Source organism: Capsicum annuum, chromosome 3, assembly GCF_002878395.1.
Source record: "Capsicum annuum cultivar UCD-10X-F1 chromosome 3, UCD10Xv1.1, whole genome shotgun sequence".
Taxonomy (NCBI): Eukaryota; Viridiplantae; Streptophyta; class Magnoliopsida; order Solanales; family Solanaceae; genus Capsicum; species Capsicum annuum.
In genome coordinates, this window is record NC_061113.1 from 208881282 (window position 1) to 208907369 (window position 26088).

At 36.3% G+C, this 26088-nt stretch overlaps 1 pseudogene; it reads left to right on the forward strand.

Moving 5' to 3' along the window:
• Positions 1 to 20292, forward strand: part of LOC124896799 — a 22898-nt pseudogene extending 2606 nt beyond the window's left edge.
• Positions 20293 to 26088: the final 5796 nt, after the last annotated feature.

A 26088-nucleotide genomic window follows, 5' to 3' on the forward strand; every position in this document is an offset into this window, starting at 1 on the left:
TGGGATGATCAATTACCGTTGATAGAGTTTGCTTACAATAACAGTTTTCACTCTAGTATTGGCATGGCTCCCTTTGAAGCCTTATATGAGAGGAAGTGTAGATCACCCATAGATTGGTTCGAGGTGGGTGAAGCGGCTGTGAGTGGTCCTGATTCGGTATTTGAGGCTATGTAAAAAGTTAAGTTGATTAGGGAAAGGTTGAAAACTACGCAGAGTCATCAGAAGTCATATGCGGATGTTAGAAGGAGAGACCTTGAGTTTGAAGTTGGTGACCTAGTGTATCTGAAAATTTCACCCATGAGGGGGGTGAAGAGATTCGGAAAGAAGGCGAAGCTTAGTCCCTGTTATGTTGGTCCTTACAAAATTCTTAGCCGTGTTGGTAAGGTAGCTTATGAGGTCGAGTTGCCTTCCGAGTTGTCCTCTGTTCATCCAATATTCCATGTCTCCATGCTTAGAAAACATATTAGCGATGCTGTGGTAGTGGATACCTCTGTGAGTGCTGACATTCAAGAAAATCTTTCGTTTGATGAGTTTCCTGTTGAGATTCTTGATTTCAGTATCCGAAGACTAAGGAACAAAGAAGTTCCCTTGGTCAAGGTGTTGTGGCGAAACCAATCTGTTGAGGGTGCAACTTGGGAAGCTGAGGCGGATATGCGATCCAAGTACCCGCACCTATTTTTCGCGAACTCCGATCAAGCTGAAGGTACCGTTCTTTCCTAAATCATTCACTTTTGATAAAAGTTACAGCAGTTCAGCTGTCATTTTTTATATGTTCAACTGTAGTTTCTTGATATTATGCATTCTATGTTGCATTAGGAGTGAGAAACGATGTGGTGATGAGTCTAACGAATGGTTTCAGCTGTATGCTCTATTCCCTATCGAATCTTGGCATGTCTAGCCTCATTCGAGGACGAATGTTTCCAAAGGGGGATGACGTAACACCCCAGGAATTTTTTCGTTGAAATTTTGTGCGTAAATGTGTTGGGTTCTATCTTCTAGAATGAATTATAAATTTTTCGTGTGGAATGTCTAAGATTATGAGCCACCATTGCGTAGAGTATCGAATAAGATTTCCAACAATATGTGAATCATCCAAAACGGACACCCGAGCACGAGTTATGAACATTTCGATCAAACTGGGAATAGTAGTGAACAGTAAAACATGCAGGAAAAAGTATTAACGCCTAGCGTATTTTTTTTCCAACTTTAAACAATCATAACTCCTTATACATAATGATCTGGGTGATCTACTATAGATCAACGGAAATCTCTACGACTCCTCTTTCCAATGAAATTGGTTTCATCCAATTTTTCTATCGGAGCAAAAAGTTATGGTCGATCTACTTCAGCCTATCAAAAGCAAATTTTTGGGTCAACTTCAAACGATCATAACTCCTTGTACACAATGATCTGGGTGAGATACTATATATCAACGGAAATATATGAGAGTCCTCTTTCTAATGAAATTAGTTTGATCCAATTTGGATATCGAAGTAAAACGTTATCGTTGATCTACTTTAGACTATCAAAAAAGTCCACCAAAGGACAGATTCAAGAATTATTTGATTTTTAGGGGCGTTTTGGTCATTTCCCCTCACCCAAAATCCATCCAATCCCTATATTAAAGCCTATTAGAAGCATTATATATTATATTTCATCAAATCCCCTCAAAAAGAAAACCCTAAGCTCCTACATCCAACTTTAAGAACCTCAAAAGTTCACCATTAATTCTGCAAATTTATTCAAGATTCCAAGTTCCTAGTTCAAAAACTCCAAGAGCCATCATTCAAAGGCACGATTAACATCTCAAAAACGAGTATCAATCTAAGGTTCATCATTCAAGGTATGTGGAGTTTTTCAACAAGAACTCTCTTTCGTTCTTGTGCCCAAAAGTAATTTTCTTTACAAAGGCATGATTTTTATTTGATTTTTATGAATTTGAAGCATGAACCCATATCTTATGATGATTATTATAAAATCTTGATGTTTATGATTTTGAAATATGAATTTACATGTGTGGAGATATAAAGCATGAATCTTGAACAATATTTATCAGGATTTTGATATTTGGGTCGTGAATCTCCATTGGAAATTGTGTTTTTTTTTTAGAAAGTGCGTGTTATAATCACGTTGATGTTGAATATTTGAGATATTTTGAATGATTTGACCTTTTGGTCTTAGTGGAGTTGTTTTGAACTCGAGTGTGAAAGAAATCCACAACGTGGTTGATTTTGATAGATCGGAAGCATGATGGCTCCCGATGTATATTTATATATTACTGAAATTGTTTTGTTGTGGATTGTCTTTGAAATGATCTAAGCTAAGTCCGGGAGAAATCTTTAGCACCAAGTGGGAGGTATAAAGTGACCTTACTTCCCTAGAACTACGTGCCCTCTTAGGAGTGAGCCTGAGGCTGATTTATATAGTGATCACTAGTTTGTGTGGATTTGATATCGATAGTCTTACTCCGATGGCAAGGATAGGACAGCTCTCCCCAACGTGGGTTGTACGTTGTACTCCATGTAGCTCACATGGTTTATGTCGATTATAGGATCTCCCAGTGTGTGTGTTTCCTTATGTCTATGGTGAATGGTGAAGTGATTTGAAAGTGGAATTGTGAAAGTTATTCTTTCAAAAGATTTAAATGATATTTAGATTATGAGAATTGATATTCTTGATGAACTGAAAGTGATTGAAAAATTATATGATGACTCATATGTGTTATTGTACTTATTTCATCCTCTCATGATTATGATGATTTTCTTCGGGCAATGTGAGTCTTTCATACATCCTGCATATTTCTTATAAATATTTATGATGATGATGTTTATACAACTGCATACACCCCCATATACTCGGTTCCTTTCCATGGTACTGAACCACATCTTCGGATGTGGGCTGCATTTTCTCGGAATGTAGGTTCAGGTGCTCAGTCCAGGTTTGACAGTGATTCTTCACGCATGCTGTTCTACATATTCTGTTGTGGTGAGTCCTCATGTTCCGAGGACGTGATGTCTGAAGTTGGTTTCACGGAATTATTTACATTTGATAACTGAGTATGAGTCAGTCAGGGCATGTCTCAATGGCTTGCGAATTTTATTGATTTTCTTAGAGGCTTGTCAGGCTAGTATAGATGTTGGGAGTTGATTAATAAATCATATTTTGTTATCTTTCTAAATTATTTTTTTCTTGGATGATGATTACTCTGTTGATATTTGAGGGTTATTTATGGAAACCTCGTTGATTTGTGTTGAACTGAATGAAAATGGCTCATAGGGTTAGCTTGGGGCTACTCGTAGCCTCAAGCACCGTGTGGCGCTCTGGGACCCATTTTCTAGGGCGTTACATAAAAGCGTCAAATATGTTAGCATCTGCTCACACATTACTATCTCGAGATGTCACACGGTGCTTAGGACCACAAGTGATCCCAAGCTAACCCTTCTATTGGTATAACTCATAAGCACTGAATAAATATATATAAATGACTAAGTTTACTGTGTGGAAACATAAAAATGATAGAATCTACGAAATTACAATATTGGTACAACTTTTACATTCTGATAAAGTCTAAAAAGAGGGACTAAAATTATATAACTGACTCTAACTGATGTCAATGAAGCCTCTACTATACTGACTATAGATATTTGGGACACGATTCCAACTACCCCTAATTAATACATATGAGTAATAAAGTAAAGTACATAAATAACATCTAACTAAAGTCCCCGAAGTAGGAGGACTTATCATCTGCTAGCTAGAATCTGCAACTCTCTGAATATGGTATGTGTGCTATAACTCGTACCTACATTATGAGACAATGTAGCACATAGACATAAATGTGGATTAGTACTTTGAGGATATACTAAGTATATGGGGTGAATGCATAAGTAAAACATCATCTCATCGTCACAATTTTTAAAACAAAGCATGATAAATGTAAATGACTCACATATGCTGGAATATCTGAAATACTGAAATCTAAAATCATGAATAACAAATCATGCTTTATAAATCTAGTGAGTCATAACATTTAGTTCTAAAAGTTGTGCTTGTATTCTCTCTTTAAGTCATGCTGCCTAAGTGTAGAAAGGACTCACTTTAAATTTGAAAGCTGAAATCTGTAGCTAATATCTTTCTGTAAAGCATAATCTGAGTAAAACTTAAGAGCCTTCACACTTAGTTTTCTAAAAGCTTTTCTGTAGATCTTTTACTTTAGCTATCAGGGGAAAATACTTCAATAATTTTTTTGTAAGGGAAAATAATTAATCATAAGGGTTTAGAAATCTGAAAACTTAATCTGTATAGGAGATTCTTCTAACCGACATAAACCATGTGAGCATTTATAGAGTCCAACATTCTTGTCCCCCTAAGGAGGAATTATCACGTTGAGGAGAGGAGTCATACTCTTGCTAGGGAATATAACCTATCTAAGTGATCACACATATATCATCCACGTAGAAGTGGAAATAATCTAAATCCTACATTGGCATGTAGTTCTGTGGTATGAAACCGTAGTAATGTACCCAACTCAGTGCTAAGTATAACTCCCACTAAATCTGTATTCTCATTTTGATGGAAATCCACTTTAAAATAGTATACTGGTTTACAATGAAAACCAACTGTATATCTTTAAAGCTAAATCTGTAATTTGAATTTGTAAAGTGGATTTCACATCTATTCTGAGACCAGAAGGTCAAATCTTTACCAATAATCTAAAAAGAATCTAGTCATAAAGTGCCCATAGCACAATCACTCTTGAAATAACAATCTTTAATTAGGGCTTAATGACCCATGCATCAAACTCATGTTAAAACAACATAATATTCATGCTTGGTAATGTAAACATTTATAGATCAACTTAAAATCTGAAAATTTCTGCAATATGCATGAAAATATGAACATAAACATGCAACTCAACTTCAAAATCACTTGAAATCTCATAATCTTATAAATAGTAATATTGGGTATAAACCCTAACTTCAATTTCATGGGAAATCACATAAAATTCAGGAAATTTATACTTAAAATAAGTTTTGGGCACAAGGATGAAAGAATTATCCTTGTGGAAATACCCCACATACCTTGATTGAATATTAGTTGAAGAAACTTGATCTATTGATTCCTATTCGAGTTCTTGGACATGAGTTCTTGATTATCTTGCCTTGGGAATCCTCAATTTGGAGCTTTCTTGGAGAATCTATGGAGGATATTTTTGATTTCTTGAAGAAAAAGCTCTTGAGTTCTAGGATTTTATTTTGAGAGAAAATTGATGAAATAAGTATAAAGTTCTTAGAATAGGCTTAAATTTTATGTTTGGGTGATTGGGGCCTTGGGGATTTACCAAAATACCCATTTTAAACTTCTATGCAGAACTGGAAAATGTACTATTTTTTGATTTGGGTGGCCACCGCGGCGCACCACTATCGTGGTGGCTTACTGGAATTTAGAAAATTGGAAACTGGGTAGACTCTATGATGAGACACAATCGTGGTGCCCTATTGTTTTGTCATTTTGGCCACTAGCGCGACGTGCCAACATCATGTTGGGCAACTGGAATGGGACAATTGGGAATTTGGGATTCTCCGTGATGTGGGGCTATCGCGGAGGGCCACTGGAATTGACGATTGTCATTTTGCTGCTCCGCGACGCGCCAAGTGACCAAGTGGCATACTGTCAACTTAAAAATGTCATAACTCCTTCACCGAGAGTCGAAATTGGGCAAACTTAGTATCGATGGAAAGCTTATTCAATTTCCCATACAATGGAAAGTTGAAATCTGTAAAATACCACATGAAATAAAAGGTATTCAAATTTGAAGAAAATCTTTGACATTTTTGGATGATTTTAAGCTAAGAAAAGTGTGGGGTGTTATAACTACGTGCCCCCATAGGTTCAAGTCCCAATATGGGTTAAGTATAGTGATCATTGATAGCTTTCTACAATAGGAGTTCTCCTATTTGTGGGTAAGTCGCTGGACTCCATGATAGCTCACATGGTGTATGTCGGTTAGAAGAACCTCCCTAAAGAAAATAAAAGAAAATCTTTTAGAAACTAAGTGTGATGGCTCACAAAGTTCATACTTATGCTTCATTACTCATGCTAATTATTTTACAACTTTTGTTTTCTTCAAGCTATAGGCGAACCATTTACACTTAGCATGCATTCTTTACAAGTTTATATGAATATTGAATTGTTGTTTTACTTATGCATTCACCCCCATATACTCGTACATTCCAAAAGTACTGATCCACATATATGTCTATGTTCTACATTGTATTATAATGTAGGTCCTGGTGCTCAGTTCCAGCAGCGTGATTGACTTCGAGCATGTCCACCTATATCCCGAATTTGGTGTGTCCTCATTGTTCAATCATCTTTATTATCCTATTATTTATTATAGATTTGCTATTTCTCTATTTAATACAAGTGGTAAATTAATGTTCAACCAAACTTTAAGAAACTTTTGTATAAATTTTAGGTTTAATTGTATTGTTCATGTATCTCGATTATCATATTGTTTGTTATATTTTTTGTTTTATTAATATTTGCTATTTTTTATCCTTAATACATCAATATGATCATGTATCCCAATTATCACACTGTTTGTTGTGATTTTATTTGAGTAAATGCATTGTTTCCACCCTTAACTATAAATGAAATTTCTAAGATGCACCCCAACTTAAAGGGGGTCCTATTACTCCCTTAGACTAATTAAAATCATATTTTTGGCAACCTTAAGTACGTATGTGGCACATACATGTGTCTACGTGGACCTTCAGTATGATGATTCACGCAGTGTGTCATGTATGTTCCACGTAGGCCTTAAGGTTGTCAAAAATACAATTTTAATTAGTCCAGGGTGAAAATATATCTCAGCAATTTCGTTTATAGTACAGGGTGAAAATAATGCATTTTATCTTCTTATTTCATTAATATTTTCTATTTTTCATGCTTAATACATCAATATGATAAATAACTAATCCTTGCATTATTAATACACTTGTATTACTTTAATTAGCTCCAAATGATGCCTAAGTTATTGGTAGAAAATTAATAGGTGCAAAAAAAGCTACCGAATATAATATATACAATAACTAGCTTCATTCAACTACTCAAGAAACTATCCCATGATGTTGTAAGCATTACATAAATATAAAACTATAAAAATACGAACAAGTTCACACACACACACACTACTGATGTGTGAGCATATGCTAACACATTTGAGACTTTTAACACAAAATAATTGCAAGGTCTTGAGCAACTTTAGTTATTTTTTATTATTTTATATTCGATTTTGTAGTTTAAGCCGATATGATAGAGAACCAACATGAAATAAAGAAAAGAAGTTGAGATTTGAAGAAACTAAAAGACAAGTGCAGCTGACGACATTCATGATAGGTCGTCAGCCCGGTGATAGGCTAGCAAGGCCATCATCAGGCTTAAACAGGGAATGAGTTCCAGCTGGTAGAATTAATGACATTTTGTGATAAGCCGTCATAATGGTGATAAGTCATCAGGAATGCCATCATACTTAGGCAAGATATGAGAATTGGAGCAAAAGTGTGACGATATTTCTGATAAGTCATCACAGTTCTGATAAGCCGTCAGAAGTTGTCGTCAACCTAAGATAAGACTAGTGCAGATTTGAAGAAGACCTGATGACATTCTTGATAAGTCATCAGGATCCTGATAAGGCGTCACCAATAGTCATCGTCTATTCCGAGAAAAAGCTATAACCTTGATTTCGTTTCCTTATTTAGGGTAAACTATTTAAATATTTGTTTAAGGGTTTTTCTAGTGGTTGGTACTTGAGTTTTGGATAGTATATTTTGATATTTTCTCTCTTTACTTCTTGACTTTAACAACACAACTATTTTTGAGAGATTATTATCAGTATTTGGGGATTTTTCCTTTGTGATCTAATCTGCGATTCACTAGTTATTATTCATCTCTGTAAGTTTATCTTTCAAATCAAGAATTCAATTATGTGTTTCATTCGTTACATCATGAGTCTCTAAACTCCATTAACCTGAGTTATGGGATCTGGGGTTAGGTCTTGATGAGGTGCTAAGTATTCAATTCAAAAAGTGGTAGAATTTCTTGATAATTTTGAAGTTTTAATTAATGTCTGTTGATTGCAAACAGTAGACACACCTACTTTGATTTGCTTGAGAAAGAAAACAAATATATTAGGAAGTGAATTATCAACAAGGACTCAAAAATACTTCGTTTAATAATCAGCGTTATAACAACGTTGGTTAACCTGAGATAAAATTGGGGCAGTAAATAGAAATTTCCTAAGTCTGAGAGGATTAGGAAATTAAATGCTTAAGTAGGTCGAGAGACATTTAAGTATAACATCAATAAAGATAGTTTGTTATCCTACCCATCGTGAGAATCTTGAACCACTTTTAGCATCTGTCATGTACCAGAAGCCCTAGTGAACATTATTTTGGTTATTTCATAAAATCTTGATTTACAAACACTGAAATTAAAGTGAAAAACAACAACTTGTTAAACCTAAACCCCCAATTTCAAGAAACATTAAACTATCAGTGGATTAAATTGCAAACAACTTGAGTTCACACCATATTCCCTGTGGGATTCGACCCCAACCTAGTTGGGTTTTATATTGACAACGATCGCTTACACCCATTCAAGAGTATAATTTGAGCATTATCAAAAATGGCACTGTTGCCGGGAAATACGGTTGTAAGCTGAAGTTTGTATGCACTAATTGACTATTAGTTAAGTTTCCTAGATTTATGTTTATTTGTAGGATTTTATAGTGTATGACAACCACCAAAAGTTACAGAGAAACATTATTACCACTAAATCCGAAACCACAACGAATAGGAAGAATGGCAGAACAGCAAAAGGCTGATAGACTGGCAGCCTTAGCTAGGGCTCGGGTGAATGTGAAAAATATTAGGCAACATTCACGATATCCAAACCTTGAGGATAAAGATTTGGGGACAAGGAGTTATTGAACCATGGTAACCCAAGGCGTCCAGAGCAGATAGCTGAAAAAGTGCTATGTAATGTTAACCAGAACCATCTATTCCAAGGAAGACAAGAGTACCAGGTAGTCCAGTATGATCTAAATGGTGATGATGATAGCATGGATTGGAAAGGTGCAACGGGTGTAATTATTCCTCCACCATTGGCACCTGGAGCCAAGTTCAACATTACGAGTACTATGATCCAACTCCTCAATCTGAAAGGGTTATTTGGTGGCCTTCCTGGGATGACCCAAACCTGTATCTGGTGAATTTTGTCACCATTTGAAAATCTTTTAATAACCCAGGAGTGGGCCAAAACGCTATCCGTTTAAGGTTGTTCCTGTTGTCTCTATCTGGGGAGGTAACCTTGGGGATAAATGAGCTTACGCTTGATTCCATCACCTACTGGAGGCAATTGAAAGAAGTGTTCCTAAAATGGTTTTTTCCACCCTCCAAGAGGTTATAGTTGAGGGATGAAATCAGCAATAGCTTTGAATGAGACTTGGGAGAGATTCAAGAAGAAGCTAACACAGTGTTCGAACAATAATATGACAGACTACACTTGATAGAGACTTTATACAGGGCCCTCAACTCTGTAACAAAGTCAATTGTAATTAATGCTGCTGGTGGTTCATTTGTTAATCTGTCTTTACAAGATGCCTCAGATATGCTAAATAGAATCACCAAATAGGGTTGGGCTTGGCATACCAAGGAGTCTATCGTAGCAAGCCCCACTATTTTTATTGGTATATCTGTTGAACAACATAGGAGAGATAAGAAGCAGGATCATGGCCCATTAAAGACTCAGATGGACTTGCCCACCAAGCACTTATTATTAGGGAAGACTGAGAAATTAAAAGTTTTAGCATCTCAAGACCGAGTGGATGTGGATCCTGAAGAAGAGGTGAATTATGTTAATAATCAGAGGGGGTTTCGAGGTAATAGCCAAGAGAATCAAGGTCGGAACATTTATGAGAAGCCTAGTTACAACGACAGGGAGCAAGGAAACTGGAGAAGCAATAATGACAGGAGTGGTTTATATGTTCCTCCTGGAAATTGGGAAGCTGCTGCAACAGGCTTTGGGAAAATGTCCATGGAGGACATGATGGAGAAATTGTTGAAGGGAGTTGAGGCCACCAACTCTGGTGTAACTACCGTGAAGATTGATCTGATATCTATCAGTCAGTTGGTACACTCACACTCTACTACCATTAAACAGTTGGAGCAGCAGATGAGCCAACTTTCTACTGCATTTAACCAGAGAAAGAGCGGTACGGTACCAAGCGATACGGTTCAAAATTCGCAAAATGATGGCTCATGTATGATGATTACCACTAAGAGTGGTAAGATATTACCTGGACCTTCTGTGGGCAAATTTGTAGATGGTGAGGTAGTTGTTGATAAATCCAAAAAAAGCAATCCAGTGGAGTCTAAGAAGCTGGATAGTTTTGTTAATGCTTCGGAGAAGAAAAGAGAGAAAAAAGAGGAAGTGGTGTTGAAAACAAGCCCAAGACCACCAGTTCCCTTTCCTCAACGATTGAAAAAAAGGCTGATGATACAAAATATAGCAAATTCATGGCAATGCTCAATCAATTGACAATAAATATGCCTTTGGTTGAGGCACTTGAGCAAATGCCAGGATACGCAAAATTCATAAAGGAACTTGTGAATAAGAAAAGAGCTGTAAGCTATGAATTGGAGAAAAATCTCCACCATTGTAGTGCTATTTCTACAAGGACCGTGGTGTAGAAGAAACCAGACCTGGGTGCATTTACTATTCCCTGTACAATTAGGACTATGGAATTCGCCAAGGTATTATGTGATCTGGGAGCAAGAGTTACTTTGATGCCACTAATTGTTTATAGAAAGTTGGGTCTGGGAAATCCCACACCCACCAACATGCCACTCATAATGGCGGATAGGTTAGTAAAGTGACCTATTGGTATTCTGTATGATGTGTTGGTGAAGGTGTTCAACTTTATATTCCCTGCAGACTTTATTATTCTGGATTACGAGATGGACATTGAGGTGCCCATAATTTTGGGTATACCTTTCCTCATAACCGGAAGTGTGTTAATTGATTTGAGAGCGAATGAGCTTTTATTCAGGATGAATAATGAAGTGGTCCAGTTTGTTGTAGGTAAGTCAATGAAGCAACATGAAGAAATGAGGATGTTCTCAGTAGTTGATGTGTATTATAAGGATGAACAAGAAGTGTCCATAACTGAGCAACTTGTTATCGAACCTTTGGCCACAATTATGATGAATTATAATAGTGAACGCATCGAGAAGTATGAAGAGACTGTTTGTAATTTGATAGGAATGGGTTCATATCCTTATGCTCCTAAAAAGCTAGACCTTGACCTTGCTAATTTACCAACACCACCATCCAAGCCATCTATTGAGGAGCCTCCAGTGTTGGAATTGAAAGAACTGCCTAGACACTTATGGTACGTGTTTTTGGGCAATGGTAACACACTACCTGTTATTATTGCGGCTGATTTGGATGAGCAACAGGTAAACGCACTTATTTTAGTACTTTAGAGGCATAAAAGAGCTATAGGCTGGACCATCACAGATATTATTGGCATTCTCTCGGGCATCTACACGTATAAAATTCAACTTGAGGAAGATTGTATTCCAACCATAGAGCATCAGCGCCATCTTAACCCACCAATGCAAGAGGTGGTTAAGAAGGAAATTATTAAGTGGTTAGATGCAGGAGTGGTTTACCCTATTTCTGATAGTAAGTAAGTGAGCCCAGTTTAATGCGTGCCCAAAAAAGGGGGCATAACGGTGGTTGCTAATGAAAAAAATAAGTTGATTCCACTCAGACCTGTAACTAGGTGGAGATTTTACATGGACTACCGTAAGTTGAATTCTTGGACTCTGAAAGACTATTTCCCAATGCCCTTTATGGATCAAATGCTTAATCGATTGGCTAGAAGGGGATGGTATTGCTTCTTGGATGGTTATTTTGGATACAACCAAATCTGCATTGCTCCTGAAGATCAGGAGAAGATGGCATTCACATGCCCATATGGAACCTTTGCATTTAAGAGGATTCCATTTGGGCGATGCAATGCGCCCGCCACTTTTCAACGATGTATGATGTCTATCTTTTTAGACATGGTAGAGAATACCATAGAGGTATTCATGGATGATTTCTCTTTGGTGGGTGATTCATTCAAGATGTGTTTGGCAAATCTGAATCTAGCCTTCCAGAGATGTGTTGAATTTAATTTGGTGTTGAACTGGGAAAATGTCATTTCATGGTAAAGGAAGGCATCGTTCTCAGCCACAAAATTTCTAAAAAGGGATAGAAGTTGATCGATCAAAAGTGGAAGTTATTGAGAAACTACCACCTCCTATTTTAGTGAAGGGAGTGCATAGTTTTCTTGGACATGCTGCTTTTATCATAGATTTATAAAAGACTTCTCAAAGGTTACAAATCCACTTTGCAAACTTTTGGAGAAAGAAGTGAAGTTTTCCTTCGATGATGAGTCCTTGATGGCATTTGAATGCCTTAAAAAGAAGTTGGTTGAGGCCCCTATTATTGTTGCACCTGACTGGTCAAAACTATTTGAGATCATATGTGATACTAGTGGTATTGCCCTTGGAGCTGTATTAGGACAAAAGAGGTACATATTATTTCATCTGATATATTACGCCAGCAAAGCACTAATGGAGCACAAAAGAATTACACCATCACTGAACAGGAACTTTTGGCCGTAGTGTATGCTTTTGAGAAATTCAGATCATATCTGCTTGGGACCAAAGTGGTGGTCCACACCGACCATAAGGCCTTGAGGTATTTGATGGCTAAGAAGGATGCAAAACCAAGGCCGATTAGATGGGTATTACTGCTGCAAGAATTTGACTTTGAGGTCAAAAATAGAAAAGGTTATGAAAACCAGGTTACAGATCATCTATCTAGAATGGAGGTGAATAGGAAATTAGCGATGAAACAAAGATAAATGATGCATTCCCTGATGAGGAGATCCTAGTTGTTGCTATGGAAAAATTGCCTTGGTATGCGGATAATGCGAATTATGTTGTGAGTGAGGTCATCCCAGAAAACCTTTCTTTCCATCAAAGGAATAAATTCATGCATGATGTGACTCATTACTTTTGGGATGAACCGTATCTTTTTAGGTGATGTGCAGACAATATTATAAGGAAATGCATACCGGAAGTGGATGTATTGTGCATATTGAAAGCATGTTATGCTTCCCCAGTTGGGGGTCACCACGCAAGCGACCAAATGGCTAGAAAGGTTTTGCAGAATGGCTATTACTGGCCAACATTATTCAAGGATGCCCATGAGTTTGTGCTAAAATGTGACCAATGTCAGAGGTAGGGGTCAATCTCCAAAAGACACATGATGCCCTTGACTAAGATACTTGAAGTGGAGTTATTTGATGTCTGGGGCATAGATTTTATGGGTCCTTTTGTAAGCTCGTGTAAGATAAAGTATATTTTAGTTGCTATTGACTACGTCTCGAAATAGGTCAAAGCTATAGCATTTTCTGATATTGAAGGGAAGAGGGTTGTTGTTTTTCTTAAGAAGAGCGTATTCTCTGGTTTTGGAGTACCATGTACTATTATAAGCAATAGAGGATCTTAATTTTGCAACAAACTATTTTGAGCAGCTTTAGCAAAATATAAGGTGAAGCAGCACCGAATGGCTACTCCATACCACCCACAAACCAGTGGGCAAGTGGAGGTATCAAATCGAGAGATTAAAGCCATCCTAGCCAAAATGGTAAATGCTAGCCAAAAAAATTGGTCTCGAAAGCTCGATTATGCCTTGTGGACATATTGTACTGCATTCAAGACACCCATTGGCATGTCACCATTTCAGCTGGTCTATGAAAACACTTACCACCTACCAATAGAGCTAGAGCACAAAGCCTTATGGGCACTCAAAAGGCTGAATTTAAATTAGAAGGAGGCAACAGAGCTAAGACTGGGGAAACTGAATAAGATGGATGAATTCTGTCTCAGGGCATATGAACGAGAAGATCTGCATAAAGAAAAGATGAAAAATACCACAATTGGAGGATAGAGAAATGAGACTTCCAAAAGGATGACATGGTGCTTCCGTTCAATTCCAGACTCAAAATATTCCCAGGTAAGCTGAAATCTAAGTGGTCAGGCCCTTTTAAAGTTAGCCAAGTCTACTCATCTAGAATAGTGGAACTTGAAAATGATGACGGCAGTACCTTCAAGGTAAATGGGCAACGTGTCAAGCTTTACATTGGTCTGAGAGAATCAATAAAAAGTATCACCATTATCTGTCTCGATGAAGTTTGAAGTAATTGAGATACCTGAGTCGTGCCGCGACATTAAATCAGGCGCTTCATGGGAGGCAGACCATAAACCTAGGAATTGATCCATTCCAAGTATATTCTAACCCTTAGTTTAGCTTTATTTTTAATTATAAGTTGAGGGTGTAGGATAGGATGTTGTTGTAATAATTTTTGGTAGATAATTAGGAGTAATACAGGTACTTGAGGTAGTTAGCTTATTTTGTGACCTTTGAGCACCTCTCCATTGATCTGAGTTTATAATTGTATGAATTGCATTCATCTGTGACTGTGGTGCATCTTTTTATAGCATTAGTCTGGCGACTTGACGATGATTTTGGCTGAACAAATTACATGAATCAAATCAGTAGTGATATGCAATGTACTTGTGTTCCATGTGTGTGAGAGGTATTACTCAGCTCCTACTGTGTGCCGAATCTAGAACTTGCCCTGTTAGTTCTTCCTAGGCTGTAGGATAGGGGTTAGGAAAAGATCATAAGCCATTTTTTATTATAACCCACTTTCAGCCTAAATGACCTTCCCAATGTGAATAATATCCCTTGATCCCTGATTTGAGCCTATATGTCTATTTCTTTTTGTGAAACCTCTCACCTTTTCATTTACCTCACAATGAACCTGTTTTGGCCCTGGTCCTCCTGGGACACTGTGCACCTTGACTTTAGCAAATAGACTAAGTTGAGGGTGGATATCATAGAGGTGCGTGATGTAAAATGAGCATGAAGAGAGGTAAAATAAGAAAAAAGAATAAAAAGTTCGATGCAGTGAAAAAGGAATAAGGAAAGAGAAAGTTGTGTTAAAGATGATAAAAAGATAATATGATGATTGAAAAGACCGCATCATCTTGAGCATGTGTGATCAATAAAATAAGGTTGAGAAGTGAAACCCTAAGAGTTTAGTGTAGTGCCAAGGAGGCATAGTCACTCTAAAATATCCATGAATATCATACCATCCCCTAGCCTACATTACAAGCCTAAGAAAAGCCCTAAAGTGATCCTAACTGACCTACCTGAAGATTTAGGTACTGACTATAAGGGCAAGCCTATGGAATTTGACATGCAGTGTTTAAAACTTCATTCTAAGAATGAGACTTGTGATTATCCCTATGTTTATGTATGTGAATTCTAATAGGAGTGAAAAAAGAATTTCTTTGTTGTGAGGGCACATTGGGTATGTTGCTAAGTCACTGACTTGTTCAGATAGTGTGATCTTGGTATAGCATGATTATTATTGCTAAATTTGTTGTATCTTGATGCTTGCGAGTTGCATGGTTGTTCTTCAAAACATCAACAGTGAGTTTTACATTGACTGACCTTAGAGATGGTGAAATTATTCTGAACTAATATGAGTAGTTAGTTGCCAAATTGTACTTTGTATTCTCTTAGTTATGTTTTGGTTGCTTGAGGATAAGCAATTGTTTTAAGTTAAGGGTGTTGATGTATGAGAATATGCTAACACATTTGAGGCTTTTAACTATAAATAATTGCAAGGTCTTAAGCAACTTTAGTTATTTTTGATTAGTTTATGTTTGATTTTGTAGTTTAAGCTGATATGATAGAGAACCAACATGAAATAAAGCAAAGAAGTTAAAATTTGAAGAAATTAAAAGATAAGTGCAGTTGACGACATTCATGATAGGTCGTAAGCCCGGTGATAGGCTATCAAGGACATCATCAGCCTTAAATAGAGAATGCATTCCAGTTGGTAGAATCGATAATATTTTGTGATAAGCCATCATAATGGTGATAAGTCGTCAAGAATGCGATCAGACTTAGGAAGGACATGAGAATTGGAGCAAAAGTGTGACGACATTTCTGTTAAGTCATCACAGTCCTGATAAGCCATCAGAAGTTGCCGACAACCTAAGACAGGACTAGTGCAAATTTGAAGAAGACCTGACAACATTCTTAATAAGTTGTCAGGATCCTGATAAGGCATCACCAATAGTCGTCGTCTATTCCAAGAAAAAGATGTAACCTTGATTTTGTTTCCTTATTTAGGGTAAAATATTTAAAGCTTTGTTTGAGGGTTTTTTTAGTGGTTGGCACTTGAGTTTTGGACAACATATTTTGATATTTTCTCTCTTTACTTCTTGACTTTAACAACACAACTATTTTTGAGAGATTATTATCAGTATTTGGGGATTTTTTTTCTTTGTGATCTAATCTGTGATTCACTAGTTATTATTCATCTCTGTAAGTTTATCTTTCAAATCATGAATTTAATTATGTGTTTCGTTCGTTACATCATGAGTGGCTAAACTCTATTAACTTGAGTTATGGGATCTAGGGTTACGTCTTAATGAGGTGCTAAGTATTCAAGATTCAAAAGGTGGTAGGATTTTTTGATAATTCTGAAGTTTTAATTAACGTCTGTTAGTTGCAAACAGTATACACACCTATTTTGATTTGCTTGAGAAAGAAATCAAATATAGTAGGAAGAGAATTATCAATAGGGACTCGGAAATACTTCGTTTAATAATCAACGTTGTAACAAGGTTGGTTAACCTGAGGTAAAATCTGTGCAGTAAATAGAAATTCCCTAAGTCCAAGAGGATTAGCAAATTAAATTCTTAAGTAGGTCGAGAGACATTTAAGTATAATATCAATAAAGATAGCTTGTTATCTTACCCACCGTAAGAATCTTGAACCACTTTTAGCATCTGTCATGTACCAAAAGCCCTAGGGAACATGATTTTGGTTATTTCATAAACTCTTGATTTACAAACACTGAAAGTAAAGTGACAAAAAACAACTTGTTAAACCTAAAGCCCCCATTTCAGGAAACATTAAACTATGAGTGGATTAAATCGCAAACTTGAGTTCACACCATATTCCCTGTGGGATTCGACCCCAACCTAGTTTGATTTTATATTGACAACGATCGCTTACAGCCATTCAAGAGTATAATTTGAGCGTTATCAACTACTCCCTGAATGCATGAACACTAAAGAAATTTGATGAGCACTGGCAATTCAGTCCAGGGTATAAAAATTTGTCCAACTTTGTTTTTTGATTTTACAAAAAGTGAAAGTCTTAGATCAATCAATAAAATCCACTGTAATATTAGATATAATGAGTATTGGCATGTCATAAGGTAATGTCCAATCTTTTGGAGGTATTAAGGAATTTTCAAAGAAGAAGATTAGTGTTAAGGTTTACAAATTGATATTGGTTTGGCCAATACTTTTTATTTATAGATGATATGTACAATATTCCTATAAACATTAATTACTTATTGTACTCAGATCTTGTTCAAAAGACTTGAGAAAGATATCCATATATAATATTATTTATTCGATGACAAAAAGTACATATAACATAAACTCAGAAAAAAATATATAATAAAAAAGGGGTGTAGTCCATCAGGACCAGGGGCTTTTAGAGGATGGAAGGGTTTGAGGGCTTTGAGGATTTCGCTGTTCTTTAAAGGACTTGCCAGATTGTATTTAATAGTGTTGGCAGAATGGGGTCTTCCCCGATAACAAGGTTTCTTTTTTCAGAATAGTGATGCTCTGAAGTGTACAGGTTCCTGAAGAAGTTAGTGATATGATGGATGATCTCTTCAGTTCCTTGTATATGATTTCCAGAGTCATCCTGAAGAAAGAGGATTTTGTTCTTTCTTCTTCTGTTAAGGGTAGATGTATGAGAAAACTTAGTGTTTTCATCTTCCTCACTGAGCCAGATAATTCTAAACTTTGTTTTTCAAAAGTCCTCTTCACATTGGAGGATAAATTGGTACTTCTCAAGTAGATTGTTTTCAAGATTGTGAAGGAAACTTCTATAGGGGTAGTTTCTAGATTGTTGGATACCATCTAATCAAGCCACCAATCTTTTGAGTTTTTGGAAGATGTTGCCAAATACGTTGGTGTTCCAGGATTTTTCTTCTCTTTGAAACTCTTTAATTGTATGGAGAATACTGTGGGTATTGTTGAAGCATTGATCAACCAAGGCTCTAAAGGAATGTTGGTTGTACTACATAGGCTCAAACCTAAAAGAGGTAGGGGTGTAGTTAGGTCTACGGCCAGTAACATCAATGAGAAGAGGTGAATGATCAGGATTGGTCCTAGGTAGGTGAATGACTGTGACCTCTGGGTAACGTGTTATCCAGAGGTTATTTGTCAGTCACCTATCAAGTCTTTCTAAAATAAGTTGTCTTCTATTTCTATAGCGCTTATTAGTCCAAGTATATTTATTACCTCTAAAGCCTAGGTCAATCATGTTACACTGATTAACACATTGTCTAAAGGCATTAACCCTATTGGAATTGATAGGGGTTCCACCTAGTTTATCTTTATTTTAGAGAACTTCATTGAAGTCTCCCCCTATAAACCATAACCCATAGTAGCTTTGAGATATGTTACAAATCTCCTCCCACAACTTAGTGCGCGTGTGATAGTTTGGACTAGCAAAAATTGCTGAAAAAAGTCAAGGAGAGTTATCAAGCAATACCTTAATCATAACACGGATACCTTGGTCTGAAACAGTGAAATTATCAAGATGAAATAGGATTTCTTTCCACATTACCGCTATCCCATATGAGAGCCCAACATCACTAGATTGAATATGAAGATCGAAGCCCAGGGCATCACAGAGGGTTTTGTTCTCTTTCATTTTGGTTTCAAGTAAAACCAGCATCGTTGGCCTGTGGATGTTCACCATGGCCTGACATTGCCGAAGAAAGCTAGCACTGTTTACTCCTCGTGTATTCCAGATTATGATTTTCAGCATTGTTGAGCTGTTGGATAGGTATATTAGTGGTCTTTTCCCCTTCTCTATTGTAGAGGGATGCACTACCGGCGTCACCTGTGGACTGAGTATCACAGTTGTCGATAATTGTTTGGTCACAATCCTCACCATCAGAGAGAAGATCTTCATCTTCTCCTGCAAGTGCACTATAATAGCTAAAAGGCTCGTCGAAGCTTTTGTGAAGAGTCCTTTCTACCAAGAAGAGCTCTTGGCTCGGTTCGCCAAGAGTGGTTATGAAGGACTACATATCTTTATTTCTTTGACGTTATGTTTCTAGAAGTGAGGTTCTTTTTTCACCTCGATCACCTACCTCTAGCTACGGTGTCAGTAACTGTTGGGGGAGGATGGTAACCACTGAATGAAGTTCAGAGTTTGGTTGCCCGTAAGGTAAGGCATGGTTGGTAAGAATGGCATGCTCTGAAATGTCAGAGTCATGAGTGATCCTAGCTCCTCCATTCTGCTCAGATTCTGAAATTTATGATATTTGCTCATACTATGAAAGAGAAGTATTGACGTGCATTACTCGAAGTTCTTTGCTTTTTCTTCTTTGAAGTTTGTCTTTAATGTTTCTTTAGTTTTCTTTCAAATTGTTATTTTATGTTTTTAATGTGCCTTAAATTTCCATTTTGATGTGAAAATCAGAGTCTATTGATTATACAAATTTGAGTTGATTTTGATAGCTATTAGCTTTCTCATATGACCAGTGATGACAAGAAGTCAAGGATCATGAAAAACAACTAAATATGTGGAGAAGTGGGTCAACTCCACCTACTGCTAAGCATTCATTGAATGCAATGGGTGGATTGTTCAACAATAATGATTTCATATTTGAGGAAGAGCTAAGGTCTGATCCTGATTACTTATCTGACTATTACTAGAATGTAGCGGTGGACTTATGTTTAATTTTATGGTTCTTCGACTCCGATTAAATTCTATGAATATTAAGTATAATTATATAAAAAATATATAAAAATTGGTATAAGATTTTGAAAAGAATCGTAAAAATCAAGAAGATAGTTGAGCGTTTTGATTTTTGGGTGGAACCTTAAAGCTTAGGGCGTCAATATGTATGTTCCAACCTCCCAGAGATCCTTGATTCACTTTCCTGGATGCTTCAGATCCTTACCCATGCCTATTATCGGGCCGTGTGGCTGTGAAACAGACTTTTGGAAGCAGCCTGCAGTTTCAGACCCTGCTTCTCCTACCACTTAATTGTCAGATAATATAGAAATCACAATTGATTTGTCTGTCAATTTAGACCTTTGCTTGTGTTATATTTATAGTGAAGTTGTGGACTTCCTTTAAGATTTCAGATTGAAATCCAAGTAACTTTTCTTCCATGTACAATCTAATTGTAAGGTGAAGATCGATGCAGGAGAACAATATGGAAAAGGATAAGTTGATTTTCAGTTATTAAATATTAGCGTCGAATTTATCTAATCAAACTTTATTTGATATCTTTGACATATATTTATTTTAATTCAACACTCTATGTTATAAAACTTTCGAATTAGTGAGTCTTTACACATGACAAGTACGATACATTTTCCGCTCTACATAATATTAGAATAATAATTAAACAAATATTTCCTACATTGCAAAATATTTAATACAAACACTATAGGTTTGACTACAGAGAAGACATTAAATTGCAGAATGAGTAGACTAAAGATATTGTTCATCGAGTTTGTTGTATATAAAAGAAGATAACATTTTCTTTTGCTGAACAGAATTTGGACATTCTTGCTTCTACGGTGTTGTCTTAAGAACATATATGCATTGATACTTCTATTTAAGTTTTGATTTTTTGGGGGGAAGGGGGAGGTTCAATTTGGAGAATAGCAATGGTGCATATGAGTATCTTCTGCCTTCTGATGTTGTTGATCTTTCTATGCAATAATCGAATAATGCAAAGGTATATTGCATCAAACATTATGTAAACTTAATTATGACTAACAAATTAACAAGTTGCTTGAGAAGATTTTAAGGTTCCTATTTGATGATTAACAAAAAAATAATTTGCAATAGTACATTTATAAGACATTGAATTGATCGTTTATTCTATTTTCCCTCTCCTTACATTCTAATAAATTGAGCAAGAAGAACTTGCAAGTGATGGCGAAATATTCAAGAAATATATTCTATGAGAAATTATTAGGTGGGATACGATTAATTACATGTTTGAACCAAATCAAATCGAAATAAATATATAAATTATTGCATTTATATAATAAAAATTTTATTGGTTGTCTTCAAAATTTTGGGTGAACAAGTGAAAATGCTTGACATTGAACACTCATAGAGGAGTCTATAATACTATTTTATGATAAAATATTTTTTGGATCAACAACCACATGCAACGCATGTTTCGTCAAACTAGTTATTTATAATTTTAGTAACGTAAATTTTTTTTTTTGGAACGAAAAAAAAAAAGAAAGTTTCACATAAGGGAGTATGAATTAGAATAATTTAAGGTCTGGCTAGTACAATACAATACCATTGGTTACCTATGTGTAGATCAGTTTTCAATGGAATGGAAGGAAGTAGTTGTGGTCTCCTCTTCCTCTTCTATTCTTTTCTCCGAGTATGGTGGACGCAGCACTAAGGGAAACAGTGAAAGCTCTTTCTCTCCGGCATCATATTTTGCTTTATAATATGTTGTCGACTAGATCTTTGGAGGAACAGATGGCACCCCCAATTCAGCTTTGACAACTTTTTGAAGGGGAATTAAAGCAATGTCATCCCTTTATTGATGGAAATCAACGAATCAGATCTATCATATTTCTCAAACTAGCTATTCTCTCTTCGAGGTACCTTTTTTTCTTCATTTTTTTCAATCTTTTTTACTGATTTCTATATCAAGCTTTCAATTTTAGAAAAAAAAATTAGCTTTTTTGTTGTGGAAAGTTCTAAGCTTTATGTCATTTTACTTATTTAGTGATCCTTGCTGCTGGTATAATGAACTTTCAGTTGATTGAAACATATTTACATACTAAGTAAGTAATTAACTTGCACTAATTGTAGCTGACAAACTAACAGGAGGACCCTATTAGTTACTCCAACAATTGTCCAAATATAATAATGTTGAAAAATCTCAAGTCGCATTTAAACAAAAATTTTCAATCTTCTTCTACAAGTTCACTAAGAAGATACAAGCAACACTATCGATAAAAAATTCTTGATAGTTAGTGTTATTACTGAAACTTCACCACTTCACCAAGAAAAGAGACTTGTGCATTTGAAAGAAACAGAATCATTTTGAGCCTAAGTCCAAATAATTGATGACTATTTTGAGCATTTTCTCCTTTTCAATATGTTGTGACATTTTTTACTCTTTTTTCATACAGAGTATGACTTTATAAATCCTCATATAGGTCATTTATAAGAAGAAGAAAATCTTATTTCTCATGTAATAATTAGATACTTTTGATAACCAATTTAAATGCTCCTAAGAACTCTTGGATACCATTTGGGAGACTTCTAACTTTTCTGTTTTCCCTTCATTAATGCAAATAGTACAACTACTTGAACACATATCATTGGATTGGTGTAAATTTCATTTGGATTACCTAAATTCTGACGCAATTTAGACTAGTCGATCAGAAGTGTTTCGAAATAATGGGATAGACATATTTCAAACGTCTAAATCTTTCTGATAGGGAATGCTTGTTTGTTAGAATTTTTGTTTCAAAACTTTCTCTAATATCATTTTAAAGATACAGCTGATTGATTTCCATTCATATCTGTTAGAGTTGTGACCCGAATTTTTGTTGATGGACCTTTATGTTTTTGGGCCTAGGACCTATTTGTATGTACGTAATATATAAGTGCGATTTAGTGGGTTATTTTATTATTCAGAAAATCCAGCCTTCTCCACATTGTACTCTCTTTCCATTATAGTGAAACCTCCTCTGTCTCTGCCCGTGGTTTTTCCCACAAGGGTTTCCACATAAATCTGTGCGTTGTTCTTGTTTTCTTTTACTTGTGGTTTGCTTATTCTATCCTAATCCTAACAAATTGGTATCAAAGCTTGGTTGATTGTTTTCTCATGGATGGCAACCATGAAGTATGATATTCTGTTGTTGGATCGCAACACCAGATTTCATTATGACAGGTTAAGATGCGGGTTGTGCTCACGCAGATGGATTTGAACGATGCTCTATTAAGGTTTGATAAGATGCCCTCATCATGGACGGACGAGGACAAACGGCATAAAGATCAAATGGCTCTATCTCAGATTTTATCCAATCAGATTCTACAGGATGTTTTGAAGGAGACCACTGCTGCGGCGTTGTGGTTGAAACTGGAATCTTTATGCATGATGAAGAGCCTAACAAGTAATTTGTATCTCAAACAATGACTTTATTCTCATCGTATGTCTGAGGGTGCGCCTTTGAAAGATCACCTATCTGTCTTTAAAGAAATTATCTCTGATTTAGAGACTTTGGAGGTTAAGTACTATGAGGAAGATTTAGGATTGATTTTGTTGTATTTTTTGCCTGCAACACACATGACCTTTAGGGATACGATTTTATGTAGTCGTGATACCCTGACCATAGATAAAATCTATGATGCGTTGTTCTCTAAGGAGAAGATGAAGCATCTTATGAACGGGTCAAAGACTAAAGGAGATGGTCTCATTACTCTAGGAGGAAGGACTCATAAGAGAAATTCTAGGGGTGATGACAGGAATAGGTCAAAATAAAGAAAAAGAAACAAAACTTGTAATTACTGTAAGAAGAAGGGCTATATCAAATTCGAGTATTGAAAGCTACAGAATAGAGAGAAAAGAGAAGCTCCAAAACCAAAGGAAACCAACCAGAGAAGTCCAGTGAAGCCAGTTTTGTGGAAGATGGCGGTAGTGATGGAGAACTCTTGATAGTTTTTTATGGTAACTCCAAACCCTGTGAGGATTGGATTCTTGATTCAGGTTGCACGTTTCATATGTGTTGTAATCAGGATTGGTTTACAACATATGAAACAGTCTCTAAAAGTGTTGTGTTGATGGAAAATAACACACCTTGTAAGATAGCTGGTATTGGAACAATCAGGATTAAAATTTTTGATGGGGTTATGAGGACACTTGGTGATGTGCGGTATGTCCCAGACCTGAAGAGAAATCCTATTTTCTTGAGTACCCTTTATTCGAACTGTTATAGGTACACTAGTGAAGGTGGAGTCCTGAAGGTTACTAAAGGTACTCTTGTTGTGATGAAGGGACAGAGAAAGTCTGCAAATTTGTATGTCCTATAAGGCTCTACTATTATAGGTGATGCAGCTATTTCTACCTCCTCTCTTCAGAAATTGACGTTGCTAAACTTTGGCATATGCGCCTGGGGCATATGAGTGAAAATCGGATGGCTAAACTAAGCAGGAGAGAACTTCTTAATGGGCAGAGTATTACCAAATTAGAGTTCTATGAGCACTGCATATTTGGGATGCAGAAGAGAGTCAGATTCACTAAAGGCATCCACTCAACTAAGGGCACACTTGATTACATTTATTCTGATCTCTGGGGTCCTGCTAGAGTACCTTCTAGAGGGGCTGCTAATTACTTGTGGACTATTATTGATGACTATTCCAAAAAAATTTGGGTGTTCTTTCTGAAGCAAAATAATGATGTGTTACCTACTTTCAAGGAGCGAAAGACTATGATTGAAAAGCAGACAAGGAAGCAAGTAAAACGCCTTTGGATTGATAATGGTTTAGAGTTCTGTTCTAATGAATTTAATGCTTTGTGCAAGTCAAAAAAAATTGTGAGGCACTTGATAGTTCGTCATACTCCACAGCAGAATGGTGAGCCGAATGAATGAATAGGACTATAATGGAGAAGGTGCGTTATATGCTCTCTAAATCTGGTTTACCCAAGTCTTTTTGGGCTGAAGATGCTTCCATGGATTGTCTTCTTATTAACCGCTCTCCCTCAGTCATGATTGATAAAAAGACTCCACAAGAGGTATGGTCTGGTACTCCTGTTAGTCATTCTGATTTGAGGATATTTGGATATCCTACGTATGCTCATGTTGATAATGGAAAGTTGCAACCTAGATCTGTTAACTGCTTATTTATGGGTTTAAGCCTGGTGTTAAAGGTTATAAGCTTTAGTGTCCAAAAATTCCAAAAGGTTATAATTAGAAGGGATGTTGTGTTTGATGAAACTGTCATGCTTCGGGCTCCCTCCGAATCTAGTATTTCACCTCCAAATGATCTTAGTGACATGAATCAGCAGCAGTCAAGCACCTACATTGAATTGTAGATTGGAGAAGAGACTACACCAGTGCTTACTTCTCAGTCTAGCCTAGAGATACAGAGTGGTACTATTTCTTCTTCACCACCAGTGACGCCATAATATTCTATTGCTAAATATAGGCCTAGAAGAGATATTAGACCTCCTTAGAAGTATTCTGAAGTTGATTTGGTTGCTTATACATTAAATGTAGCAGAAAGTATTGATTCCAGTGAAGAACCTTCTTCATACTCAGAGGCAGTTAGTTGTGATAATTCTGGTCGATGGATGATTGCTATGCGGAAGGAGATGGAATCACTTCATAAGAATGGCACATGATATTTGGTGAGATTTCCTAAAGATAAGAAAGTTGTCTGTTACGATTGGGTATTTAAAAATAAAGAAGGAACATCAGGAGTTGAAGATGCTAGGTACAAAGCAAGACTAGTTACTAAAGGATATAGTCAGGTTTTGGGTGTTGACTTTACAGATGTGTTTTCTCCAGTTTTAAAGCACAGTTCAATTCGAGCCTTGCTTGGTATTGTGGCCATGTATGATCTTGATCTTGAGCAGTTGGATGTCAAAAATGCATTCTTACATAGAGAACTTGAGAAGGACATTTATATGCAGCAACCAGAGGGTTTGTAGTCTCAGGAAAGAAGGACTATGTATGCTTGTTGAAAAAGTCTCTTTATGGCTTAAAGCAGTCGTCCAGGCAGTGGTATAAGAGGTATGACTCTTCTATGACCTCTCATATATTTCAGAGGAGCAGGTATGAAAGT